Below are 7,485 nucleotides of genomic sequence, written 5' to 3'. Positions count from 1 at the left end.
TATCAACTCTAAAGAGTTAAGAATGTGTATAGTTCAAATAAAGTCTAATTCTTCAATGAAGCCATGAGAATTCAAACATACAAGAAGTTTACCATAGATCCCGTTGACTAGCAAGTTAGGTAAACAAACGTAATTTATGATGGTTCCAAGGGTCCCCCTGTGGTTGAAATGGTAGACATTGCTGGAGGTTTGCTTCTGGTCCCTTTGTGGTTCCCAAAAGGTAAATTTGAAATAATGATATTCAGAAAATATAATTAAGTATAGGGTTTGTTTAAGTATTAATACAAAGTTTGAAGATAGCCACCAAGGAGATACCAACTCTAAAGGAATGGGGTCAGTGTTCCAAATGGAGAAGTTAAGATTTTACTTATATTAGCGGAGAAAGAGAAACTTTAGCAGATTTACAGTATTCCCTATATGAGACTAGTGCATATGTGACAGTGATTTGATTGGTTACAGATTCGATTAGTTACATTCCAAGGAAGATTGCTTTATTGTTCCATGAACAGGGGCAGTGATCTGAGTGGGGTGGGTCTTATTTCTGGTGTGTTTGCTTTTCCTAGTTATTTATAGAAGTAAAAGTCACCCAGCTGCATGCTGCATAACTCAGGCAGCATAGCCTCATTCCTCTCAAGGCTCAGAATAATTTAAAGTTCCAACAACTTTATGTTTGAATTATTTAATACAGGTTGAAATATTGAAGTTCACAAAAATATATTTTTTTCAAAGAATCAAGTTGCCTTTAATTTTCTTATGATAATAATATCTTCTGTGCAAAGAAGAGATATTTATGTGTTGGTTTGGGGGGTTATTACTTAACAAATGATAATATAAAATGGCAGAAGTATTTTTGAAATATACTAGCTAATCTCTGCATATGTTAGTGCATACAACGTAAAACACATGATTTCTTATTGAGTAAATTATAATAATCATATAAAATAATCACACAATAAGCAAAAATGACATAAAGGTAAATGTAATAAATGTCCAGATTTAACAAATAAGGCAAAATAATTTAGGAAAAATATAGATTTATTTAGAAAATAGTCCTTGAAAAAATCCTGCATAAAATTCTTATTAAAATACTATATGTAATTGCAGGATAATTTTAGAGCATAGTCAGAAAACATGAGTTCATGTCTCTCTTCTTTCAATTATTAGTTGTATAAACTTGACCAAGTGTCCAAAAATCCCCAATACTCACCTTATTCTTTGAAAGTGTGAGTAATAATAGTAAATGTCTAATAAACTTAGCCTCTTCTTAAATTGTGTCCTTATAAATTAAACATGTACCTTTGCCCAGTGGCAGTATCGTAGCCAATGAGGTTTATCTGAAGCTCGATTATTGCTAATTGAAAACTTTTCCCAATACCCCACCATGACGGCTTGAAATATAGTCAGCATTGGCAATTTTTGGCAATCTCTATGGAGACTGCATCATTAAAAAGAAAAAATAATTTAAAAAATAAAAAATATAAATTAAACATGTAGACTCAGGTATTTTGAAAATGAGTACATATTTTGAGAAAATTCTAAACAATATTGACCCTTTTTTCACTGTCTTTTAGAATAAAAAAAATGCTTATATTTTTTACACCCCTAAAAGACATCCAAACACGCTATAGTACAGCACACTGTTGATAATTGTTTCAACTGGGTGTTGGATACAGTAGGTTTCATTATATTGTTGTTTCTGTTTTTATGGTTGAATATTTTCATAATTTTGAAAAGTTATTTAAAAACTCTAATATCACTACTTAATTATCTAACAGTTATAAGAGTCTGCCTGGCAAATTCTGCTGTAAAGTTTTATTTTAAGTAATGAGAGTGTGGCATGCTTTATGTGCTTTTTTATTTCCTATAAACCTGTCTTTGTAATAGAGACTTATAATAGTACATTAATACTTGTCATTTTTCTCTATTTTCTCTTTAGGTGAGCTTTTTTTTTTTCTTCAAAGTCTGTGTAATAGAAACTAAACTAATAATTTTTATTCTATTGCTGAGGGCAACACATTGTTCAACATCATCTCATATCTTTTAAATATCCATGTTCTGTTTAAAGTAGAAGGATAGATTAATGAATTACTCATGACCATCATCTGTGAGAATCTCCTACTTTAAAATAATGATTCTTCCTTTCAAATGAGAAGAAATTTTATTATGTCATCAAGTCCCTGACTTCCTACAGCAGCAAGTTAGAGGATTAAAAATGAAATATAAACCTTTGTATGTGTGTATATAATACACATATTTACAGTTGAGAGGAACGTAGAAGTAAGTTGTTATTACTATCACTTATTTATCTGTTCATTCACTCAACATCTCTATGTTGACAAGCACCATCCTAGGAAATGGAAATTCAGTGATGAAACAACACAAAATATTGCCAGCACCAATATAGCAAATGCCAGGGGGAAGGAGGAGGACAAAATAATTAGATAAATGAGTAAAGTAAATGGCATGTCAGATGGTATTAGTGTTATAGAGAAAAATAAAGCAGAAGAAAAAAAGAGGCAGAAAGACTATTTTAAGTATGATAGTGAGAAAACTGTCATATCGGGGTGACATCTGAGGAGACACCTGAAATATGTGAGACTATAAATCATGTAGATATCAGTCTGATGTGTATTCCAGGCTGTGTAGGAAGAGCACACAAGTTTCTGATAGGAAAGTGGCCTTACCAAGAAACAGAAAGAAGTTGTGCATGACTGGAGCAGAGTGAGACGGGAGGAAAAGGGAGCTGGACTCAGGATTTCAGTGCTTTCTCCACATCACATTAGAAGCCTCTGGCTGATTTTAAGCAGAGAAATGTGTTTTTCAGCTTTGGAGAATGAGTATATTCCAAGGCCTTGAGATACATGAGGAAGTAGCAGACCGATGATCAACACATATCTGCAAGATTTTACTGAGGTCTTTGAGATGATTAGATTAATTAAACACTTGAGGTGATTTGCTATAGTAGACATGGTAGAAAGTTTATTGAGTTGTGCTACATGGCAGCTTTTACTCTTGATTAAATATCTTGAAATATAATCTGCTTTCAGTTAATTCAAAAAGAGGGAGAAACCTTTAGGATTTCAGGTTTTGGCCAATCCCTCCTTACCATTCTGCTCTCAGCTAACTCCTACTCAGATTTTCTCTACCCAGCATTCACTGGGGTCTTTAATGTCTCCCTGGAGTCTTTAGTATCTGTCTGCCTAGATTTGTTCCATGTGAGGAATGTCACATTTACAACAGTATCCTTGGTACATTAAATGCCCGCAAGAGACACTGAATTATTTGATGAATGATAAATAAATGGATAAATAATGGAGAATCGAAAAATTAATGGAGGCATGCTGAAAGACCATTACATTGTATTTCTAATACATAAATCCAGATGTGACTAGATTACAATGCTAGCTAGGAACACAGAAACATTCTCGTGACAACTGCAGTGACTCGGATCCCGGGCACAGGAGAGCAGCAGCTCTGTTCTCAAAACCAATATGCAGTCACGTGGTATATTTTTCAGACTGGGTAATGCAGTTGAGTCACAGCAGGGAAAAAAATGCCATTGGAGTTGCTATGTTTAAAAGCTTTTGTTTTTCCACCTTATTATTATTTTTTAAAATATTTTACTAAAAATGAATTCATAACAAAATAATGTACAATATTCCTCTGTCAAGACAAGGAGGCAAGGGGCTAGCTGAGCATCTTTATAATTCAAAACTTATTATTTCAAGGAGATGTTTTAGTACCATTTCTTCAAAGAAATGTTCTCAGCAATTAATTCATACTTTGTAAATTTAAAGCATACTAATTAGATATCCATCAGGTGGATAGGGGGAACCTTCTAAGAAACTATTGGCTTCAAATATAGTACACATAAATTAACTCTAAAAAAAAAAACTTTTATAAATACATCATATCGTCATGTGTATATTGAGTGGGCCACATATGTTTTTGAACTCCATAGTCTGTTTGTCCAAATGTACCTGGAAAATGTGTTCGCTGTAAGTAGGGATTTTTTGACACACATTTGCTTTTATCTATTAGCTGGTATTCACATAGAAATTATTCTAGGTCGACTTTATGCCACATAGCATGAGAAATACAGAAAGATAAAAAGATATTTTCTTTGTTATCAAGGAATCTGCATGCTTCTTAGGGAGATTCACTCACATATGGGCTGAAAGCTGGAATATAATCCTAAAATTTTGCTATATTTCCATAGAAATGGAAGGGATCATTGGGGTGCTAAGTCACTGGATTAACTGCATGCAAAAAGTGAGACTCAAACTGAACCTTAAAGGGCACATTGCCTTCGATGAGGAATGAGAGAGGACCGAACAATTCTGACTATAAACAATTGTAATTTTGCTTTAAAACTTTTCTTTTTACATAAAGAGAGAATAGCATATTATCTTGAAAAGGCCATGCACTGAAATCCAGGAGATCCAGGTTGTAGTGCTGATTTGGCCCTCAATTCACTGTACAGTGTCAACTCCTCTCCAGGACTGAATTAGAAAAACTCATCACAAAAGCACTTTCTAATTTACTTAGTAAAATATAATTTAATTTAATTATAAAATTATCAATGCCGTGCTCTCTGGCTGTTTAAAAACAATTGCAGCTAGATTTCTAGCTTTCCCAAGCAAAAATATCAGAAATTATTATCTTTCCCATTGTTAATAGCAAAACAGACAGCAAACCCCAATGTAGAGATACCTAACACATGTGGATAAACAAAAGGATTCATTATACTACAATTCCAATGCACAGAAAGCCATATAACTCTCTTTAGGCCACTGGAGTTTAGAGAATTCAGGTGAAGTAAAATGGTGCTGAAGGCAAAACTTAGCGATGCCTTTGAAGTCTGAATATACTTTTTTGATGTTGAAATCCTTGAGTTACTAATAATAGCTCACTTGCATAGCATGTCAAACTTCTTTAAATAATCTCTTAACTTTTAACATGTATTCTTTTGTGTTAAGTCATTATTTCCCCTTGACAGGTAATAGAACTCAGACATAAAGACATTAGGAGATTTCTCTGTTTAAGACAGTGAATCTGTAACCTTACCCAACCTGAAACCCACTTCTCATTCTTGCTGTAGTTCTTTGTATTTTCTAATATGGTGACTGTGGACTTTCTAGAGTTGTTTTGAGTGTTTCTCGTGCTCTTTCCACGACTGCTTTTGAAGATATTCATTGAGAAAGGAGCCTTTATCTATATGGATGAGTCAATAGTGTGCTGGTAAATATTTATCAATCAACTCTTTGGGAAAAAAAATGATCAAGTACTAATTTATAGCGTTTGCAAATATATTAGTCTGTTTTGTTTTGCTAAAACAGAGTACCTGAGACTGGGTAATTTATAAAAAAACAGAAATTTCAACATCTTACAAATTTTGGAGTTTGGGAAGTCGAAGATCAAAATGCCAGTAGATTCAGTGTCTGGTGAGGGCCCAGTGTCTACTTCCAGGATGGCATATTGATGGCTTCATTCTCTAAAGGGTAGACACACTATTTCTCACATGACAGAAAAGTTGAAGGGAAGGAAACCAGTCCTGAAAGCTGAAAGTCCTTTCATTTTTGTATTATTCCATTAATGAGGGCAGAGTCTTCATGACATAAACACCTTCTATTCAGCCCTTCTTCCCAATATGGTTTCACTGGTAATTAAGCTTTCAACTCATGAGTTTTGGAAGGGAAAAAGCAGTCAAACTATAGTAGCCAATTTTTGCAGTACAAATACTCCCATCATGATTAATTTCAAGCTACTAATATAATGTCACCAAAATAAGAGTTGTTAAAAAAAAAAAAAAAGGCAATGCCAGCTGGCTCTAGCATGCCATTGGTTCAAATATTTCTCACTTCTTATGTCTATTAGTTTGGTCCCAGATTAACTGATATGATTCATTAGGGCTGAAAAATTCTGATTATACTCTTCAAGTTTCACTTTGCCCAAGCGTGAGTCCATGGAGGGTAGTTATTTTTAGCTGATTGTAATACTTCAGTGAAATCTTCAGAGAGAGATAAAATTGGGGGAAGATGAGAACAAGGTATGTAACTCAAATAAAAAGGAGTATTTTCCTGTGAATGAGTAGCCGTCTTTCTTTGTGAAGTTTTTATATGAGCTTGTTCTCCCTGACTCACTTGACCTGGATGTATATCAACATGTATGTTTCTAGCAATATCTAGCCTAGCTTCAGATATTTCCTCTCTTGAGCTTTATATATTTACAGACATAAATGCTTAATTAACATCTCCAGCATTTTAAAAACTAAAGACAGTATTACCTGGCCTCAACCACACTAATCCTTCTCTTTCTATATTTCTTAATTGATTAAGAAAGGTAACCAAAATTTAACTTAATCCTCTTCCCTTGCCTCAACCACACTAACCCTTCTCTTTCTATATTTCTTAATTGATTAAGAAAGGAAACCAAAATTTAACTTAATCCTCTTCCCTTGCCTCACCACAGTAGTTAACCCATTAGCAATTTCTACTAATTTTATAATGTATTTTTTCCTTGAATTTATGCATGATAACCCTTTCTCTTTCAGTAAAATTTATAGCATGGTTTACAAAGTCATCCATCAGTTGGCCCTTTCTGACTCTCCAGAATCATTGCTTACCATTTTTGTCTCAAACTCTACATTATAATGCCAGACTGGTTACAGCAGCCCAGTGTAATTCATGCTTCTGTATTTTTTGGAACCTGTGCTATCTTATAGTCCACACTCCTTACAGTCTTATCTTTTTAGCCTGGAAAATTACTTCTTCATCCTTTAATATTTACCTCCAATGTCAACTCTTCTAGAAAATCTTCCCTGAATCCCATTCTTTCCCGTTGTTATGATAAGCATTGTTTCTCTTTATTTTCATTGCACACTTTGTAGATTCCAGACTTTAGAATATTACAAAGAATTACATGTTTGTAGATCTCTCCTTCTTAAAATTCTTTAAGCTATTAAAGAGAGGCACAATGTGGTATTTGCCTTTATACTTTTAGGACTTAGCATAGAATTTGGCATATAATAGATAAATGGTATTATTAAACAATAAAGAAGTATCTTAGCACATGCATTATAGTCAGAATAGTTATTTCAAAGAGCATTAAGATGGAAGCAATAACCTTGAAACTTGCAATTCTGGCTTGATTTGATCATGTGTGCAGTTTATTTCTGATAGTCTTAAAATACTTTATGCTCGTATCTAGTGTTGGTAAAATTAATTGGAATGAGGAAGAAAAGGCAGCATTAGGAGGTAGAAGCAAATTTTTTGAAAATTCTCATGCAGTATTTGAGTTCCTAGCTCAATGCAGAAAGCACCGATGATGATATAGCATTGTAACCTGAAGTTATACATTGTATTTCAGACTTTTAAGAAGCATAGTCACTTGACATCCTCCCTGGTTTCTGAGTGTCCTGGAAAAAGAACTAGGCAGGCTGTTTTCCTCCTGTGAATGGTCTCACATAATGGTTAAAATGGGAAA

At 33.7% G+C, this 7,485-nt stretch overlaps 1 non-coding gene across 1 annotated transcript; it reads left to right on the top strand.

Annotated features, from left to right (window-relative positions):
- The first annotated feature begins 1,294 nt into the window (after nucleotides 1-1,294).
- On the top strand, nucleotides 1,295-1,435 carry LOC116528252. Its single transcript, XR_004258945.1, has one exon. It is a non-coding gene; the product is annotated as a U4 spliceosomal RNA (small nuclear RNA).
- The last annotated feature ends 6,050 nt before the right edge of the window (nucleotides 1,436-7,485 follow it).

This window comes from Sapajus apella, unplaced genomic scaffold, assembly GCF_009761245.1.
Source record: "Sapajus apella isolate SASKATOON/1434 unplaced genomic scaffold, GSC_monkey_1.0 scaffold57, whole genome shotgun sequence".
NCBI classification, from domain to species: domain Eukaryota; kingdom Metazoa; phylum Chordata; class Mammalia; order Primates; family Cebidae; genus Sapajus; species Sapajus apella.
This window is presented reverse-complemented; position numbering and strand designations above follow the sequence as displayed.